Below are 21,747 nucleotides of genomic sequence, written 5' to 3'. Positions count from 1 at the left end.
TCTACACAATATTTTGTCTTTCCAAGTGGGAGACACATACTAACAATCTCTTCAGTCCACTACCTTGGAAAAAACAAACAAACATAAAACAACTCCTTGACATCTTTGAACCCTTGATTCTGCTACCTAGGTCTATCCGAAGTCTGTCCCAAGATTTCTGTGGGTTCCCAGGAGGATGTACATTGTCAGGGTCATATATGTCCACGACAAACTTTACTTCACTTACATGAACATTTTCTTCCCAAGTGTCATCAACAAAATTAACTCGACGTCAATAAGGTCTAATAGACATTTCTATAGATTTTCCAGGATATGACACTTTTGCTTTGATGACATGCTTAAGGCCCAACTATGAGGTGGTTTTTTTTTTTTTTTAATTTCTGGCAGCTAGTATATGGGCAGAATAAAGTACTGGTTTGTCCAGTCAATTGTATCTACACATGGAGCCAGTGACACAAAGAAGTACAGGTGGTGGAGAAGTCCTTTTTAAATGAGCGGTAGCAGTAACACCCAGCTCCAGGCCCAGCATCGTCAAAACTGTCAGCACCAGCATCCAGTTCCCCGGATCAGTGGTGGCAACCACATGCCTGACAGCTGCATTTATTGATCTATGGAAGCAGCAGTTTATGAATTTTGTGGTGTGATTTGGTTTTGATTTGATCCATTCAGCTTTCATTTGTTTGTGCCTATTTTCAGACATAGTTTCTTCAGCTTCCCAGAGATTTCGTAAACTACTGAAAAGTGCTTCGAGAATTTTTGCACTTGAGTTACCTAGAGTCTATTTGTCTTGCTTTAACGTGAATATTAAATAAAAGACAAGAATTATTCAATAAATAAGATTCAATGATGTTTTAGGTGTGATAGAGAGGGTCACACTGCAGAGCGAAAGGCATTTGCAACCTTGTTTGGTTTTCTGTGTTTTTCCTTCTACCCATTTACCTTCCCCTTCCCCTCCTTTCCTCCATCTTATCTTTTTCTTATTATAAAGAACATTTCAACTCATTTCACACACCTAATGTATCTTAACAAACAGTGCTCACCTTTACAAAGGGGCCTTTAGTAAACTAAATCCATATACCTTCAAGGCAACCAGGGTTATAAAATGATAAATTAATAAAGACCTATTACATATATATTACTCATATTTGTCTACACTTTAGATTATTATTTTAAATATAACTTATATTTATTACCATCATTTTCAATCTATATTAGAAGATTATGATTAATATGATTCAAAATTAGAGTACACATAGTGAGTATCATGGTGTGCTTAGATTTATTTTAGCCAATATTCAGACAAACCGATTTAATAACTTAAGTTTAGGAGACTGATTTACAGACCTATAAACACCTATTTTATTATATGATACATTTGAATAAAAGTATTAAGTGAGCCATATTGAAAAACTAAAAGATTTTAAGGCATAAAGATTACTATGAGAAGTGCGTGAGCTATCTGGTAATAATGACAAATATTTATTGAGAGCTCACTGTGTACAACATACTCTTCTAAGTGTTCCAATTGTATTAGCTCAATTTATGTCCATAACATCCCATAAGGCAGGCAATATTATTATGCCCATTTTATAGATGAGAAAACTAAGGTATTACGTTGACATTTTCATGATTATACATCTGAAAAGTTGCAGGGACAACTTTCAAACCCAGGCAGTCTGAGTCAGGAGCTTTTGCTTATAGTCATGGGATAATCATGCCTCCTGAAGTAAATGAATCAGTACCATATGAGGGATAGAATAAGCATCCTCAAATTCAGTTTCTCTTATTCTTTTGTCCCCTTTAGGACAAAACTTTACAATATCAAATATACCATTTACAGTAAATTATGCAACAATGAAGAATTACAGATTTTTTCAAACATAGAATATAATGAAAGAGCTATATATACAAAGCAGCCTCCAAATGTTGAAGTTGCTGAGAAACCAAAGAATAAGGCAGACGAGTCCAGTTTGTCGACAAAGGATGTTTGGTTGGGGGAACTTACAGACAGGAGCATAGTCTTGTGTGGCAGCAAGACAGGTATAATAGATCCCCGCAGTGTTAATTCTGAGAGCCAGGGCTTATATACCATAGGGAAAGGGTGCTTGTGCTTCAGGAAGACAATTTTAAAAGAACCCTCCATAACAGGCAAGAATGCTGTGTGCATTATAATCTATAATTTATGCAAAAACATCAAGGTTGACATGTTCTATACTAAGGACAGTAAATAACATAGGAATCAGAAAGCACTCAGGGGCCTGGGGGTTAGAAGTCATGGATTAGTATCCAAGATGAAGTTACTTTTATCTCCACAAGTGATAAAAGAAATGTGAGGGCAATCCAAAAGTTAGATGGCTTTCAAATGCTTGTAACTTCCAAGATTCCAAGCATACGCTATTTTCCTGACCTTCTTAAATTAATGCTATAAACTTTCAGTTTCCATTTCTCTTATTATTCATGTTTTAACTTATGACTATATGGTCTCTTTTCCTACAATTACATTTAAACTCTCATGATAATATTTTAGCCACTTTGAGTGAGTTATTCTTATCTGCCTCAACCTCTCAATACCATTTTCACTCTTCTATGTTCCTTCTAGATTCTTCTGCTTCCCTGTGCTTCCCTGTCTCCATATATGTACTTCCAAATTTCTGCTCATTTTGTGCTCCTCTTATTTGTATTCTGTACTCTTTTTATTTCCTGGATGTTCTTCACAGCCTGGTCATTGGACCCATACTTTTCTTGCCCCACCTGAGCCCCTTCCACCAGTTCATTTTCTTGGTCTCTTTTATTACTCTTATGCTAATGCCTCACCAATAATTATTTTCAGCACTTATTGTAACACAAAGTTATATTTATAGTAAAATTCCCCAAAGACAAATAGCCAGAATGACACAGACTGGAGAATCGTACTCATCCTATCTTCCTTTTAAATCTGTGATCTAAACCTTTATGTCCTATAAGTTTCCAATTTGACTTACAGGACATCTCCGCAGGGCTATTTTCCAGCACTTTTAATATAACAAATTTGTCCTTGCTTGATCCTTTCCTTATTCCACTTGATAAAACACCTTTCTCTTCTTTGTCACTTACCTGAATGTATAAAATATATCATACTCTCCACATTTTCTCTGATGACAAGTCTTTTAATTCTTCCCTGTTCCCATATATTCTAAGAACATGCTAGTTCAAGCCTAAAGAGGAAAAACTTACAGTTCATTTACTTATCCTTGCCTACCTACTCATCCATAGTGCTGTTAAGTTACTGTTTTCTTCAAACACAAATTTTTTGATATTGTACCCTTTCTCAGTAATCCGTTATCTATCAGTTTTACGTCTAATTTCATAGCCAAATATCCAAAGTCTTTTTTAAAGGGACTCTATTTTATTTAACCGAAGTTTTCAGTATACCTCCAACACGAATCCTCTAAAATGTTAAGCCAATTTTTCTTTCATCCTTTTTCCATTCAAATTTATTTCTATCTCTATGAGTTGCCTGGAGTCTAAACTTCAAACCACATTTAAAACTTTTTTTTCCTCTTTGATACCTACATTGTCCTATATATGTGGTTAGAAATTGATTTGCATTATTATCTTTTTTCTGTCACAGAAATATGAAGAGGTTAAGGCTAGACGAAACTAACTTCATGTTATGGATAAGGAAACATGGCTGAGAGATTCTCTCTAACCCCAGGATTTTCAAGGGCAAGTTGTGTTCTCTCTTTGGCATTCATCACAGAGGAGTTAGTCTCAGCGTGTGCTTAATAAAATGTGTTGGATTCATTTTAATTTAAAAATGAAAAGAACATCTTGGTAAAGTTTAATTTTCACTGGGGTTACTTAGGAAAAAATCATTTCAAATCAAACTCTAGGAATGATAAAACCACGGGATAATGACTCACAAGTCTACTTTCCAGATCTTGCTAATATAAAATATATGACTTTGGCAAACAACTTTCAATACCACTGATACCATCTGTTACTCTGTCCTGGTTGGTCCTATGCCATTGCTCTACCCTAAAAGGTAATATGAATCCATATAATGCTCCCATCAAAGCTTATCAAGCTAAGGAAGGCCTGAATGAAAAAGGAAAAAAAATTCATTGATATAGAGAATAAAATGGTTGTTGCCAGGGGTTTGGGTCATAAGACTAATAAGAGCACTTATTTGAGAAACATATAAAAACATGACAGAACACTTCATAGGCTACCTGACATAATGAAATAGGCAGTAATAACGTACATATTTTTGCAAGCATAAATTCCCAGGTATATTTGGAACAGTCACACAGGCATAATTGTTATGAGTAGACAAACTGTATTCCTAAAGAAGTAGGTCAAAAAGTGAAATGTATAAATGTATATCACTATAGTTGGCAGTTGTGTATATCCAACTTTATAACTGTGGTCATTTGAAATATCATGATGGATAATGTAAGCCTTCTGATATGATCAATCAAAAAGTTCAATGAATCACCACTCTATATGCAGTAGCCCAATGAGATGAGATCTTGAGAAATTTTATCTTTCATAAATGCAGAGGTACAAAAAGACACCTCTTTATTTACTGAGGAAGTTTTAATGATTTTATGTTAAAAATCAAGGAATCTGATGGTGTCACTCTCAGTCTGCGGCCAAAAGTCTCAGGACATGAGGTGGCAGGGACACAGATATAGCTCCTGGAATCTGCAGGCCAGAGAGACTGGAGTTCTGTGTTCAAGGCAGCAGCAGCGAAGTCTGTTCCAGCTCCCATAGAGAGAAACCAATTTGCCTTCTATATTTGTTGTTTCCTGGCCCCTGGTAAATTCTATGGTGCTCACCAAACACCGAGGGCAGGGCTTCCCCACCTAGTCCATTTAGATTCACACGCTGAACTCCTGTGGAGGCATCCTCAATGACACACCCAAAATATGCTTTATTAAGTTTCTAGGTGTTCCTTAATCCAGTCAATTTGACACCTAAAATTAGGTCCATAATTTGGACCTAAAATTAGGTCCAAATCCACTCTTTGTCAGCTTGGAACCCATATGCATCTCTTTAAATCATACTTACTTTCCAAATAAAACATACTTAACCTCCAAATCAAGACATTAACAAGGTTAATAGTTTTGCCTAACATGATGTAACTAAGGTGATGCAACTATCCTATGACTAACCCGAAATGCACTAGTCTCTGCCTCATAATTCATCTTTTAGAATTTCACCATTCAGGATGTTAATCCTTTGGGATTATGATTTTTGGGACTTTAGGCATTAGAAATTTTAGACTTTAGAGAGTTTGATCCTTTGGGATTTCAACACTATGGTGTTTGGAACTGTGTCTTTGGGGATTATGATTGGCACCAACTTGCTAGGGACTTATGGGTGAAGAAAATGGAGAGATGTTGCTTGGGCCGGGCACGGTGGCTCAAGCCTGTAATCCCAGCACTTTGGGAGGCCGAGACGGGCGGATCACGAGGTCAGGAGATTGAGACCATCCTGGCTAACACCGTGAAACCCCGTCTCTACTAAACAATAGCAAAGACTTGGAATCAACCCAAATGTCCATCTGTGACAGACTGGATTAAGAAAATGTGGCACATATACACCATGGAATACTATGCAGCCATAAAAAAGGATGAGTTTGCGTCCTTTGTAGGGACATGGATGCAGCTGGAAACCATCATTCTTAGCAAACTATCACAAGAAGAGAAAACCAAACACCGCATGTTCTCACTCATAGGTGGGAACTGACCAATGAGATCACTTGGACTCAGGAAGGGGAACATCACACACTGGGGCATATCATGGGGAGGGGGGAGTGGGCCATATCATGGGGAGGGTGGAGTGGGGAGGGATTGCATCGGGGAGTTATACATGATATAAATGATGAATTGATGGGTGCTGACGAGTGATGGGTGCCAGCACACCCAACATGCACAAAATATACATATGTAACAAACCTGCACTTATGCCATGGTACCCTAGAACTTAAAGTATAATAGAAATATTTAAAAAAAAAAAATAGCCGGGCAGGTGGCGGGCGCCCCTGTAGTCCCAGGCTACTCGGGAGGGCTGAGGCAGGAGAATGGCGTAAACCCAGGAGGCGGAGCTTGCAGTGAGCTGAGATCCGGCCACTGCACTCCAGGCCCGGCGACAGAGCGAGACTCTGTCTCAAAAAAAAAAAAAAAAAAAAAAAAAAAAGAAACTTTAGAGATAAGGTGAACATACACCTTTCACTTTGTATCAGAATACTCCAAACTATTCCCATACTTCCTATGCTCTGTTTTGTATTCTGTACTCTTTATTTATTATTATTATTATTATTATTATTATTAGAGACAGGGTCTGGCTCCGTCTCCCAGACTGGAGTGCTATGCATGATCATTAACTCACTGAAGCCTCAAAATCCTGGGCTCAAACCCTGCTCCCACCTCACCCTCCCAGGTAGCTGAGACTACAGGCCCATGCCAACATGCCTGGAAGAGTTCTTTAGTAATAATATCTCAGTTGGTGTATTCTCTTTGTAGAAAAGTTTATTTTTATTACAAGATTCAGTTCCTTTAACAGATATAGCTATTCAGATAGCCACTTTTTCTTGTATTAGTTTTAATGTTTGTAAAGGATTTAAAAGAAAATCATGTTCGTTCTCTAATTTTTTGGCATGACTTTAAAAATAATATTCTATTGCTAATATTTTAATACCTGAGGTATCTCTGTTGGTATCTATTTTTTCCTTACTGTTTTAGTGATATGTCTTTTCTTTATGTTTATTTTGATCAGTTTTCTAGGTGTTTATCACCTTCAAAAAACCAACTTTTTTATGGCTGCGTAGTATTCTATGGTGTATATCTACCACATTTTCTTTATTCAGTCTATCACTGATGGGCATTTGGGTTGATTCCACATCTTGGAGACCATTAACCTTAGTGAACCAACACAGAAACAGAAAACCAAATACTTCACGTTCTCACTTATAAGTGGGAGCTAAATGATGAGAACACATGGATACAAAGAGGGGAAGAACACACACTGGGGTCTCTCAGAGGGTGGAGGTTGGGAGGAGGGAGAAGATCAGGACAAATAACTAATGGGTACTAGGCTTAATATCTGGATGATGAAATAATTCGTACAACAAACCCCCATGACACAAGTTTACCCATGTAACAAACCTACACATGTACCACTGAACTTAAAATAAAAGTTTAAAAAAGCCCTCTTTTAATATTATACCTCTATAATCTATTTCACTTATTTCTGACCAAATTCCACTGCTTTTTTCATTCTGCTTCCTTTGGGCTTAAATTACTTGTATTTTCTTAGCTTTCTGAGATGGCAACTTTGATCACTGATGTTAAAACATTTTTCTTTCCTAATACATGCTGACATGCAGTCATTCTCTCTTGACTGGGACACTCTACACCCACTAAAAGAGCCTCACTTGTCTTTACCTGAATATCTCAAATAATTTGAATATCTCAAATCCATTCTTTTAGTCATAGCTTTGCATGATATTAGGCAAGACACTTCACCTTTCTGCAATGAGAAAGAGGCAAAAGAAGAGAAAAAAGAAAAAGTAAAAAACAAAATGTAGAAAATACAGTTAGACTAGAACCTACCTAAAGTTCCCGGGTCCTAAAATTCTGATCCTTTAAATAGCGTGAATTACTTCTTTATGCCTTCCAATCCTCTAACTAAAAACACGCAGCTTCCATGAGGTTGGTGTATGAAAGGGCTTCTACATTTGGAAAGGTTCAGTTGTATAGGTGGTTAAATTTATAGCTCCTTGAAGGAACTGTATGCTTAAAGTCTTAGCCTAAAACTTTTTCTAAAATTCCTTATGTTAAATCTCATGCAGTCTGGTAAGAATATGTCTGACACACATATATATTCTTTCACATATATTTAAATGCCTCTAAGAAATGTGTGAGTATAAGGATTTAGATATTGCATTAATATTATTTTAGTTTTAAAATTTGGAAATAAATTCAACTTTTAAATTCAAGAGGTACATGTGCAGGTTTGCTACATGGGCATATTGTGTGATGCTGAGGTTTGCATTATAAATGATCCCTTCATCCAGGTAGTGAGGACAGTACCCAGCAGTTACTTTTTCAACCCTTGTCCCTGTTCCACTGTCCCTACGGGAAGTCTCCAGTGCCTATTATTGCCCTCTTTATATCCATGAGGACCCAATATTTAGTTTTCACTTATAAGTGAGAATATGTGGTATTTGGTTCTGTTCCTGTGGTAGTACACTTAGGATAATGGCCTCTAGCTGCATCCCTATTGCTGGAAAAAGCATGATTTCATTCATTTTTATAGCTGTGTAGTATTCCATAGTGCATATGTACTACGGTTTCTTTATTCAACACACTGTTGAAAGGCACCTAGATTTATTCCATGTCTTTGCTATTGTGAGTAGTGCTGTGATGAACACACAAGCGCATGTGTATTTTGGTAGAATGATTTTTTTTTTCTTTTGGATATATACCCAGTAATGGAATTGCTGGGTCAAATCGTAGTTATGTTTTAAGTTGTTTCAGAAATCTCCAAACTGTGTTCCACAGTGGCTCAATTAATTTACATTTCCTACAGAAGTTTATAAGCATTCCCTTTTCTCCATGGTCTCATCAACATCTGCTGTTTCTTTGACTTTTTAATAATATCCATTCTGATGGGTATGAGACAGTATCTCATTGTGGTTTTTATTTGTATTTCTCTGATGATTAGTGATGTTGAGCATTTTCTCATATGTTTGTTAGCCACTTGTATAGCTTGTCTTGAGAAGTATCTGTTCTTGCCTTTTGCCCACTTTTTAATGGGGTTATTTGTTTTTTGCTTGTTGAATTTTGCTTGCTAAGTTCCTTTATTAGACCATTGTCAGATGCACAATTTGTGAATATCTTCTCCGACTCTGTAGGTTTTCTGTTTACTCTGTTGATAGTTCCTTTTGCTGTGCGGTAGCTCTTCAGTTTAATTAGGTCCCACTTCTCAATTTTTTGGTTGTTGTTGTTGTTGCGATTGCTTTTGAGGACTTAATCATAAATTCTTTCCCAAAGCCAACGTCCAGAATGGTGGGTCTTAGATTTTCTTCTAGGTTTCTTATAGAAACCTTGAGGTCTTACATTTAAATCTTTAATTTATCTTGAATTAATTTTTGTATAAGGTATGGCCGGGCACGGTGGCTCAAGCCTGTAATCCCAGCACTTTGGGAGGCCAAGACGGGCGGATCACGAGGTCAGGAGATCGAGACCATCCTGGCTAACACGGTAAAACTCCGTCTCTACTAAAAAAATACAAAAAACTAGCCGGGCGTGGCGGCGGGCGCCTGTAGTCCCAGCTACTCGGGAGGCTGAGGCAGGAGAATGGCCTGAACCTGGGAGGCGGAGCTTGCAGTGAGCTGAGATCCGGCCACTGCACTCCAGCCTGGGCGACAGAGTGAGACTCCGTCTCAAAAAAATAAAAAAAAAAAAAAGGTGACAGAGAGTCTGGTTTCATTCTTCTGCAGATAGCTAGCCAACTATTCCAGCACCATTTATTGAATAGGAAGTCCTTTTCCCACTGCTTGTTTTTATTGACTATGTTGAAGATCAGATGGCTAGAGTTGTGTGGCTTTATTTCTGACTTTTCTATTCCATTCCATTTGTCTACGTGTCTGTTTCTGTACTACTATCATGCTGTTTTGCTTACTGTAGCCTTGCAGTGTAGTTTGAAGTGATGCCTCTGGCTTTGTTATTTTTGCTTAGGTTTAGCTATTCAGGCATTGTTTTTGGATCCATATGAATTTTAGAATAGTTTTTTTCTATTTCTGTAAAAAATGACATTGGTAGTTTTATAGAAATAGCATTGAATCAGTGGATCGCTTTAGGTGTATGGCCATTTTAATGACATTGGTTTTTCTAGTCTATAAGGTTGGATTTTTTTTTCAGTTGTTTGTGTCATTTATGATTTATTTCAACAGTGTTTTGTCATTCTCCTTGTAGAGATCTTTCACCTCCTTTATAAATATATCTCTATCTGTCTTATTTTTGTGGCCCTTGTAGAAGGGATTGTATTCTTGACTTGGCTCTCAGCTTAAATATTATTTGTGTACTGAAGTGCTACTGATTTTCATACATTGATTTTGTATGCTGAAACTTTACTGAAATGGTTTATTAGCTCTGGAAGCCTTTTGGTGGAGTCTTTAGAGTTTTCTAGATATAGAATAATGTTGTAAATGAAGAGAGATTGACTTCTTTTCCTATTTGGATGGCATTTATTTCTTTCTCTTACCTGAATGCTTTGGCTAGGACTTTCAGTACTACGTTAATAAGAGTGGTGAGAGTTGGCATTCTTGTCTTGTTCCATTTCTCAGAGGGAATGATTCCAGCTTTTACCCATTCAGTATGACATTGGCTGTGGGTTTGTCATAGATGGCTCTTATTATTCTGGGGTATGTTTCTTTAATGCCTAATTAACTGAGAATTTTTACCACCAAAGATAATTAAAAACAGAAATCCTATGATTATCTCATTTGTTTTCAGTGTTACAACTGAAATTTTGTCTTGGTTTGTAGGGGATCAGTCAGTGTAGTTGGAAAAATTTTAAGATGAAGTTATAAGATATAGACACAGACCTTCTTGGAAGGCTGGAGGGTTTGCATAAGCTCCAGCAATAGATCTGGCTGAAGGCAGCCTAATCCTTAACTTAAGTAAATAGCTTAAGGTGGGTACAAAGGAATATAAGGGAGTTTATCTAAGTAGCTTGTTTACTTATGTGGTCCTAAAACTAACCTATGATCATTCATGGGCAGGATGGCCCTCTCGGAGGAAGGGCGACCAAATTAATTACCTACAGGTGTGTTGGCTCAAAGTCTTTGTCATTTAATGTATGCTGAATAAATGTTGACAGGGCCAGCTAGTCAGGGCCACAGCTGCTACTTTTTATAGCACCTTCCTTAGGGCGTGTGAGAGGCCCAGACCCTTAGCTGGACTGACAGGCAGAATATCTGTGTCAGTGTATGTTATTCATGCGTCATTGGGTCAGTGTCTGCAGGATGGACTCCTGCATTGGTTTAGACAAGGCAATAAGAAGTAGAGGAAACTTTAGGGAAACTGGAGAACCTGTGACCCTGACCCTCTGTTGAAAAAGAGTAGCAACTACTCTGAGTAGATGGGTGTCACCCAGGAAGACAGTTCAGGGTAGTCAGACATTCCAACTTACCTAAAGAAAAAAAATTCATATTTTCATATGTTGTCTTACAATGTCTGAGGATGGATAATTTTATAAAACTTTTTTTTAATATGGTAATAAGTCACATCTATAAGCCAAATGTGGACCTCTGTAGTGGTGCTGTCAAAATAGATTTTGTATTTTTACTGTAGCTTTTGTTTTATTTAACAGAGTAAAAGTTTAGTTGTTTACTCTTGTTTTCTTTTAAAAAATATTCTTTAATGTAGAATACTTTTATTAGGTTGGTGCAAAAGTAATTGTGGTTTTTGCAATTGCACCAGCCTAAATAGTGATAGTAAAAGAAAAAACAATCAGAAAACAGCTCCTGCCTCAAACACAAAAGAGTAGAAACATGCTTTCTTCAGTAGCTCTGGACTGGCCATTTCTTTACAGACTAACAAATCCTCTATAGTGGTTCCTGATTATGTCTCCTGGTTTTAAAGTTCCTCACTATTCTATTTGTGGCACATATGAACAATTGTCAACTAAAATCCATGTTATTTGGTACGTGCAGTTGTATGAACATTTTGGGGGGAATTATAGATGACAGTTATATATTCTTTTTTATTAATTTATTAATTCATTCAGCAAATATTTATGGGATATGTATTAAATATCAGGCACCAAGTTTGCTACTGGGGATAAAATGATACAGTAAGACAGGGTCTATACTGTCATGGTACTTTTGGCTGATTGGAAGACATAGGTATTAGTGAAATAATCATGTGAAAAGTATAAAATTACCTCTGTTGGAAAATGCTGTGGTATGGAAGGCCCTCAAGCAACCAAAGAGCTTCAAGTCAATCACCATACCTTGTCTTTTAGCATTAATGCCATAAGCACATACTAGCCAGCTTTATGGCAAAAAAAAAAAAAAAAAAAAAAAAAAAAAAAAAAAGGATAATTCACCTTTTCTCTACAGAGTTTTAAAGAGATGTCTCTTTAATTAATTAATTAAATATTTATTTTTTGAATCAGAATCTTGCTCTGTCGCCCCCGCTGGAGTGCAGTGGTGTGATCTTGGCTAACTGCAACCTCTGCCTCCTGGGTTCAAGCGATTCTCATGCCTCAGCCTCTTGAGTAGCTAGGACTGCAGGTGTGCACCCGCAAGCCTGGCTCATCTTTTTTGTATATTTAGTAGAGATGGGGCTTTGCCATGTTGCCCAGGCTGATCGTGAACTCCTGACCTGAAGTGATCTGCCCACTTCAGTCTCCCAAAATGCTAGGATTACAGGCATGAGCCACGGTCCCCGGCCAAGACATGACTCTTTAAATGGAGTTTTTTACAGCACTCTTCTGTGGTCCTAAGAAATAATGGGCATGTGACTTGAGCTTGGGTTATCTAGAGAAAGATTTTTTAGACAGTGATGACTCTTGTCTTTGCCTCTTCATAACAAGCCTCTTAATATTCTCCACTTGCTGGGGAAAATGTACTATCTAACTCTGTCATGCTCCAGTTCTCCAGATTTCTCTGCATCTGGGAAAACAGCAGAAGAATCATTCACATATTATTCTCCATATCTGCCTCAGAAAACATTACAAGGCCTTAAGAGATCATGAGGGTAAACCAAATACATACAAGATCTAGATATTAGCACTACATTTTTAACCTAGTTGCCAGGAGAACTTCCCAATGGCTATCCCCTTGAATTGAGTAACACCCAGGGACCTTCTTTATAGGAAATCCCTTTTCACCTATGATTCTTACCCAATCAGCTACAAATATCTACATTGGCATACTTACTTTATATTATGCTCTTAATACATGTCAGATATTGTTCAAAATGTCTCATAGGTATTAGCTTATTTAATCCTTATAAGATCTTTGAAGACAGGTGCTACTGTTATTTCCATTGTATACATTAAAAGATGGAGGATGAGAGAAATTCAGCAAGTTAGCAAGATCAGGTAGTTACCAAGTGCTAACCCTGGATTTGAACTAAGGCTTTTTTGACACCCATTGTTTTGCAATGCTGTGCATTCTGCTGCTCAATATTACTTGTTTTGTCCTCTTAATGTCTGTTCTGACCTAAAATTTGATTCCTGTTCACATTTTATCCAAGCTTCCATAGCTGAAGACACTGCAAACCTGCTGATTTTTCATCAAGTATTTTTAGTCCTCTAAGACTTTCAGTTTCTATTTGGCAATCATCCAGGTGAAGAAGGATTTGAATTACATAAACAAAACTTGGTGTTGGTGCACAGGGAGCTCTAAGATGTACCCCAAAAAGGGACTTAAGCAAAGGAGGCTCCTTTGAATAGAGTTGCCCACAACTATAACAACAATATTAAAAATCCTAAAGCACCAAGGTCTGAGCCCTGGAACAAATATAATGGCAATCGCGGTCATTTGTGTTTGGGCAAGAAATAAAATATATAAAAAAGGAGGGTTCAATGAAATAAGATTTTAAGCGGTAGACAGGAAATTGAACAATTAAAACTTTTGCTTTTGTCTCTTGTCAAAGTGAATGAACTTCAGAAGGAAAATTCTAAGAGGGAAAAGAAACCCAAGTAGGAAAAGATTGAAAATAGTTGGTTGCTCTAAGTGCATTTGTGTTTCCACCTCACCCACATAATTTATACAGGAGAGACAGGATTTGAAATAGGACATTTAAAATGCTAAAGGAATGAAAATTGGTTGTCAGGCTCCCCGTGGCTCTTAAGAAGTGCTTCCTTCTGTTAATTGATACTGTCTTAACTCTCCTGTTCTTTTGATCCTGTTGAGGCAGATGTATAAATCCCCCATACATCTTAATAGGCACCTGTGAATGCAACCCTCAGATGAGTTTTTATGATCATCTCTTAACTTCACTGGAGAACTTCAGCTAGCCTACTTTTTATGGCAGAGTTAGAGAAGTTTGGATTTAGAATTTATTATTTCTTCTCCAGTAAAATGTACTACAAAAGTGCCTTCCTAACAAGTCTATGATGATAGTCAACTGAGTTACTAAATGTAAAAAGTATTTTGACCATATTTGTCTTTAACACTAAAGACATCAAGAGATTAGGTCTTAACTGCTTATTTAGTTTAATCACAATATTCCAGAGACCTAAATAAAATGCCTAGAGAAATGCATATTTTATGTAAAATGAAAGTTTTTACATGCCAATTTGTGGATTACATATATAAAAAAGTACTCTGCTTTGGACAAAAGAACACGGCATTGTATTTAGACTAAACTAGAGTTTACATTTCAGCTTTTCCACTTAATATGTGACTTTAGGCAACAGAAATAAAAATAGCAATAACAACAATGTCATAGGAATATTCTAAGCATTAAATGCAATAATCCTACAAAATTGCCTGGTGGTTGGCAATAAATGTTCTTGGCTACATATATGTAATTTATCATCATTATTATTATTTATAAAAGTTGTATTTCCTTGGCTTGGGTACTGGAATTCTTTGTAGCAAAAGTCTCCTCTTTGTTGAAATATTTTCGAAAAGCTTCCTTGGTGATGGACCTGAGCCTCAGGGTGCATAAGGGCTTCAGGAGAAAAGAGTTATTTAGCCAAATAATGTTGCAGATTGCACAATGGGATTTAACCCCTTTGAATCTTCTTCAGCAGTCAACACTCCATTACTCAGTGATGCTTGCTTTTAGTAGATATGTTTGCATGACTGCGTGTATGTGTGTGTCTCCTGTGTTCTATCTCCTGAAGGATATGAGGCTAACCATGGTTGATTTGGGTAGAGGAGGGCATGTTGCCATCTGTGTATTACCTCCACAGTGTTGGTTTGTGCTTTCACTGACAGGAATGGGGAGTTCCAGCACTGGGTGATAGGATTGGTGATGAAAGGCTTGGCTACCAATTCTAGCATGTCATTGTTAAATAACCTTAGCATTCCAATTTAATTATCTCCAGAATCTTCATCTGTAAAACAACAGCAATTATAGTTAACATATGCATACAAAACCCACTGGGGTTGTCCATTAAAATATCTACTGTTACATAACATTGTAACAATGTAGCAGACATACCACTGCTAACAACAACCAACTCATGAGAAGAACTGGATAAACTCACTGGCATTTTATAAAGGCTCTCTAAATGTGGTCACAATAATTATGCATGGTTTTAAAATTCTCTCATGAATAAAGTCACCATGGTTTTTACTGACTCTCTGTACAAGCACATAAAACAAAGCAAGGACAAATTTCACCTTATTTTTCACTTTGTATATGTTTTCCCCTTCTCTTCACATCTACTCTCTTACCTGCCAATCTTCTCTGCTTTCGTTTTACCTCTTTCCTTCTAGTAACATACCTTGGCCTCTTTTCATATTAAATAAATTCATCAGTGACAATGCTACTTTGCTCCTCTGGCATCCATTGATTAAAAATCTGTGAGGTTGAACACCTGTAGAAGAGGGATACAAAGGTAACCCAGATTGGACTCAGTCTTTGAAGTAGACTTCTTGTTTGTGTCTGGCAGCTTCTTCTGCTTGAGGAAATCACCTTTCAGGATACAGAATGCACATGTAACCGTGGGAGGAGCCAAGGGTGTGCACATGAGCCAAGCAAGGTCAGACAAAGTCTTTTTTCAGTAATTTCAAGGACAGAAAATAAAGAAGCGTTTTCTACTGTGCTTGTTAAACTAGGAGGATGGAAGCCTGGAACTGTGAACAGTCATCTTGTCTGCCAAGTGGACTTCATGCCGAATAGATTCAAGTAGAAAATTTCATTGCTAAAGTGTGCATTCCTCAGCTTCCCTGGAATATTTGGCAATATATTTCCTTTGAACTTAAGCCAGTTTGAATTGGCTGTCACTGGCAATTCAAAGAGTCACACGGAATACAGACTTCTAAGAGTTCATAGCGTAATACGAAAATACAGCTGGAATGGTAAAATTGTCCTGAGGTGACCAAGCTAAACTGTATAGGCATTTCCAGTTGTGATTAATAGGAACAATTTTTTTTGCAATATATCATTACAACAAATATTGCAATGATACATTTTCTGTTGCCCTAGCTTTGTTTTACCTTGATTCCAAAGTCCTAAAGTTTTCCAGGAAACTCTCCAGTTTTATTGATGGTGCTCAAGCTATGTATGTGAGATAGTGGAAGTGAAGCTGTAGTTTTCTTGAGCAATCTCACCTACCCCATGATTTCTACTAGGATCCTTCACTCACTGTAGATAAACATATCATCAAATGAAAACATCATAAAATTAACGAAAACAATGTGATAGCTACACAATCAAAAATCAGGCCCCTAACTTTTCTTTTTAACCGGATTGTCACCCCAAAGCTCTGCCTGTTTATATTTTTGGAGTCACCACCCACTAGCTGCATTAAATAGAAACTAGTTCTATACTAAAATCACAGCACCCATTAACACCTGTCTTTGATATCTCATTTGCAATGTGGATAGATTATAGCCAACTGTGAAAAGGTTGCGTTTTCTATCTACCATATTTGGCTTCCTTCCTTTTAAAAGAACTTTTTTCAACTATAATAATAAATGACACACTTTCAGATTCAATTTAACAATAATAATAATAAGGGTCAGATAATAAAATCTGGTGAGTACTAAGTATTAAAATGCCTTATTGATAAAATGACAAATTGTAACTTTTTTTATTTCCAAGAGCTGAGCTTTCTACCTGTACAACTGGCACATCATCTCACACAGCATTTTAATGGAGAGAAACAAATGCTACAGATAGTAAACAAATGATGAAGCCTCTATAATTAAAAACAGTAGGCACTTTCTAAGAACAGGTAAATTAACCAATAAAATAGAATGGAAAAAGCACAAATTAACTCAACTACATTTGGAAAACTAGAATATGAAAACGTGGATATTAAAGCTCTAGGGCAAAGTAGACTTTTAAGAAATGCTGTTGGGAAAATATAGAGCCATTTTGAAAAAAAAAATTACATCAATTTTCTATAGCATTAACAAGAATAAAGTCCAAATGTAAGAGAAATGTAAATGTAAAGTGGAAAATGTAAAATGTAAATGTACAAAACAAAATTTAAAATACTATAGGAAAAAATAGGTATAAGGATAGGCATTAGAACTATGATTTAAAATTCCAGAGACAATAGAAGAAAATCATATATATTTCACTATATAATTCATCAGAAATTTTTGTGCAGAGAAAAGTGTTCAAAAGGTCAAAAGAGAAGTAAGTTAGGAGAAAATGTGTAATATATGTTAGAAACCACTACAAAGAACTTATTGAAAAAAGAAAAAAGGGCAGGATTCCATAGAAAAATGAGCAAAAAAAAAAAAAATCTAAAATAGTTTTAAACATTTGAAATTATATCCAATGTTCATAATAAGAAAATACAAATTAAAACTACATGATGTCACTACTTCTTAATCAGCAGATTGGTGAAGACTCAAAAACTTTTCCTTCCAAGAGTGGAGCTTTCTACCTGTACAACTGACACATCATCTCACACAACATTTTAAAGGAGAGAAACAAATGCTACAGCTTTTATTGTGGAGGTTGTGGGAATATAAGAATTCTCAGACATGCCATTGGGAATAAAAAATTGTATAAAGTCTATAGAGGGAAATTTGGCAGTACAGTGGCTTCTCGCTATCAGCAAGGGATTAGTTCCAGAATACCTGTGGTTACCAAAGTCTGAGGGTGCTCAGGTTCCATATATAAAATGAAATAGTGTTTGTGTGTAACCTATGCACATCCTCCCAGATACTTTAAGTCATCTTTAAATTACTTGTAATGCCTAATATAATGTAAATGCTATGTAAATCATTGTTATACCGTGTTGTTTTAATTTGCATTTTTTTGTATTGTTATTTATTATTACTTTATTTTTTCCCATCCATTGATTGGTGGGGTCCATGGCTGCAGAACCTGTTGATACAGTTGGCCAACTACATCTAAGAAAACTAATATGCACTCACTCTTTGATTAAGAAATGTTATTTCTGAGAATTTATCCTAATGATACATATCCAAAAATATGAAAATCCGTGTATACATTTCATATTTTTTGTGATGGCAAAATATTAGCTGTTACTCAAATTTCCAAACACAGATTTCTTTCAAGGACAGAAAATAAAGAAGCATTTTCTTTTAGCAGTTCCTATGCATAGACATAAACACTAAAGTACTTCTTACACACAATGGTGTATTATGCAGCTGTAAAAACAAAAGAAAGCTTTCTCTATGACTTTACGGGGTGGTTACCAAGATATATTAAAGAGCAATTATTAAAGTGAAAAAAGCAAAGAGCAGGTATATCTTTCTATATCCATATAAATATAGATATATAATGCTATCTTTTGTTTAAGAAAGATGAATAAATAAAAAACTAAAATCTGATAATCTTTACAAAAATGAACCAGGAAGGATAAATAAGAAAACGATGAAGTTGCTTACCTATAGAGAATGAGAAAACTTGATGGAGGGATGATACAGTTCTGGATATAACTTTCTATACTTTGACTTTTGGAAGCATGTTAATGTTCTGCATATTCAAAACATAACTTTATATCATAAGGCTGAAAAAAAATACTCAGAAAATAAGCTGAAAACAAACTCATTCTTTTCAAATAAATAAAATAATCACACTGAAGGAAGAAAAGGTATGAATGAGCAAATTCAAGGACATTTTTACACAAAATTTGACTAAATACTCACTTTTGCACTCAGGAAAAAAAAAGCAAACAAAACCTGGAATCTTTTGGGTGGGTTTGTCATAGTGGTGTAGGTACAGCAATTCTAAAATTATTGTAGGTATATTAGTGGATTAAATAATAAATAAATGTTGAAATTATTAGAAGTTCTATTTTTTATGTTTAATTTTTGACCTTTGTGGTTATATAGTAGGTGTATATATTTATGGGTTACATTAGATATTCTGATATAGACATGCAGTGCAAAATAATCACATCAGGGTAAATGGGGTATTCATCACCTCAAACATTTATCCTTTGTGTTGCAGACATTCCAATTATATTCTTTTAGTCATTTTGAAATGTACAATTAAATTATTTTGGACTATAGTCAACCTGTTGTGCTAGCAAATACTAGGTCTTATTCATTATTTCTAATTATTCTTTTGTACTCACTAACCATCTCCATTTTTCTCCACCCTCTATTGCCCTTCCCAGCCTATGACAACACCCCTTCAATTGTTTTAAGTTTTAGCTCCCACAAATAAGCGAGAACATATGAAGTTTGTCTTTCTGTGCCCAGCTTATTTCACTTAAAATAATGTCCTCCAGTTACATCCATGTTGTTGCAAATGGCAGGATCTCATTCTTTTCTATGACTAAATAGTACTATGTTGTGTATTTCTATCACATTTTCTTTATCCATTCATCTGTAGATGGGCACTTAGGTTGCTCCCAAAGTGTGGCTATGTTGAATAGTGCTGTAACAATCATGCAAGTGCAGGTACCTCTGTGATATACTAATTTTCTTTCTTTTGGGTATATACCTCACAGTGGGATTGCTGAATCATGTAGTAGCTCCATTTTTAGATTTTTGAAGAATTTCCAAACTGTTCCCCATAGTGGTTGTACAATTTGAATTTCCACCCATAGTGTATGATAACAAAAAGAGTATGATTGGGATGTCTGCAACACAAAGGATAAATGCTTGAAGTGATGAATATCACATTTACCCTGATGTGATGTTTGGTATTGCATGTCTATATAAAATATCTCATGTAACCCAAAATGTATAAACCTACTATGTACCCACAAAAGTTAAAATTAAACATTAAAATAATAAAATTCCTTTTCTCCACATCCTCACCAGCATTTGTTATTGCTTGTCTTTTAGATATACACGATTTTAACTGGGGTGAGGTAATATCTCACTGTAGTTTTGATTTGCATTTCTATGATCATCAGTGATGTTGAACACCTTTTTATATATCTGTTTGGCATTTGTATGTCTTCTTTTGATAAATATCTATTCAGATCTTCTGCCCATTTAGAAAATCAGATTATTAGATTTTTCCTACAGAGTTGTTTGAGATCCTTATATATTCTGATTATTAATTCATTGTCAGATGGGTAGTTTGAAAATATTTTCTCCCATTTTGTAGGTTGTCTCGTTACTTTGTTGATTGTTTCCTTTGCTGAGCAGAAGCTTTTTAACTTGATGTGATGCCATTTGTTCAGTTTCACTTTGGTTGCATATGCTTGTGGGTTATGCTCAAGAAATCTTTGCCCATTCCAATGTCTTAGAGAGTTTCTCCAATGTTTTCTTTCAGTAGTTTCATAGTGTAATGTCTTAGGTTTAAGTCTTTAATCCATTTTGATTAGATTGTTTACATTGCAAGAGAGCATTCTAATTTCATTTTTTGCATATGAATATTCAGTTTCCCAGCTCCATTTATTGATAAGACTGTCCTTTTCCCAATCTATGTTCTAGGCACCTTTGTCAAAAATAAGTTTTTGTAAGTATATGAATTTATTTCTGTGTTCTCTATTGTGAACCCCTGGTATATGTGTTTGTTTTTATAGCAGTACGACACTGTTTTGGTTACTATAGCCCTGCAGTATAATTTAAGGTCAGATAGTGTTATTCCTTCAGAATAGGAAGATATAAGAAGACATACAAATGAAAAACAGGTATAAAAAATATTTTCTTTTTGCTAAGGATATCTTTGACTTTTGGAGTCTTTTATTATTACACATACATTTTAGGACTTTTTTTTCTATTTTGTGAAAATGTCATTGGTATTTTAATAGAAATGCATTGAATCTGTAGATTGCATTAGGCAGTGTGGACATTTTAATAATATTAACTCTTCCAAATAGATGCAATAAAAAATGATAAGGGGATATCACCACTGATCCCACAGAAATACAAACTACCATCAGAGAATAATATAAACACCTTTACACAAATAAACCAGAAAATCTAGAAGAAATGGATAAATTTCTGCACACATACACCTTCCCAAGACTAAACCAGGAAGAACTGGAATCTCTGAAGAGACTAATAACAGACTCTGAAATTGAGGCAATAAGTAATAGCCTACTAACCAAAAATAGTCCAGGACCAGACAGATTCACAGTCAACATCTACCAGAGGTATGAAGAGGAGTTGGTACCATTCCTTCTGAAACTATTCTAATCAATAGAAAAACAGGGAATCCTCCCTAACTCATTTTAAGAAGCCAACAGCCTGACACCAAAGCCTGGCAGAGGCACAACAAAAAAAGAGAATTTTAGACAAATATCCCTGGTGAACATTGATGTGAAAACCCTAAATAAAATACTGGCAAACTGAATCCAGCAGCACATCAAAAAGCTTATCCACTATGATCAAGCTGGCTTCATTCCTGGGATGCAAGGCTGGTTCAACATATGCAAATCAATAAATGTAATCCATAACATAAACAGAACTAACAACAAAAACCACATGATTATCTCAATCAATTCAGAAAAGGTCTTTGACAAAATTCAATAGCCCTTCATGCTAAAAACCCTCAATAAACTAGGTATTGACGGAATGTATCTCAAAATAATAAGACCTATTTATGACAAACCCACAGTCAATAGCATACTTAATGAGCAAAACTGGAAGCATTTTCTTTGAAAACCAGCACAAGA

General features: G+C 35.8%; 1 long non-coding RNA gene across 1 annotated transcript in view; it reads left to right on the top strand.

Moving 5' to 3' along the window:
* Positions 1-21,747, top strand: part of LOC108536744 (uncharacterized) — a 29,272-nt gene that overhangs the window by 4,028 nt on the left and 3,497 nt on the right. The window lies entirely within an intron of this gene.

The sequence above is a fragment of the Rhinopithecus bieti genome, unplaced genomic scaffold, assembly GCF_001698545.2.
Source record: "Rhinopithecus bieti isolate Rb0 unplaced genomic scaffold, ASM169854v2 scaffold_13349, whole genome shotgun sequence".
In the NCBI taxonomy this organism is placed as follows: Eukaryota; Metazoa; Chordata; class Mammalia; order Primates; family Cercopithecidae; genus Rhinopithecus; species Rhinopithecus bieti.
This window is presented reverse-complemented; position numbering and strand designations above follow the sequence as displayed.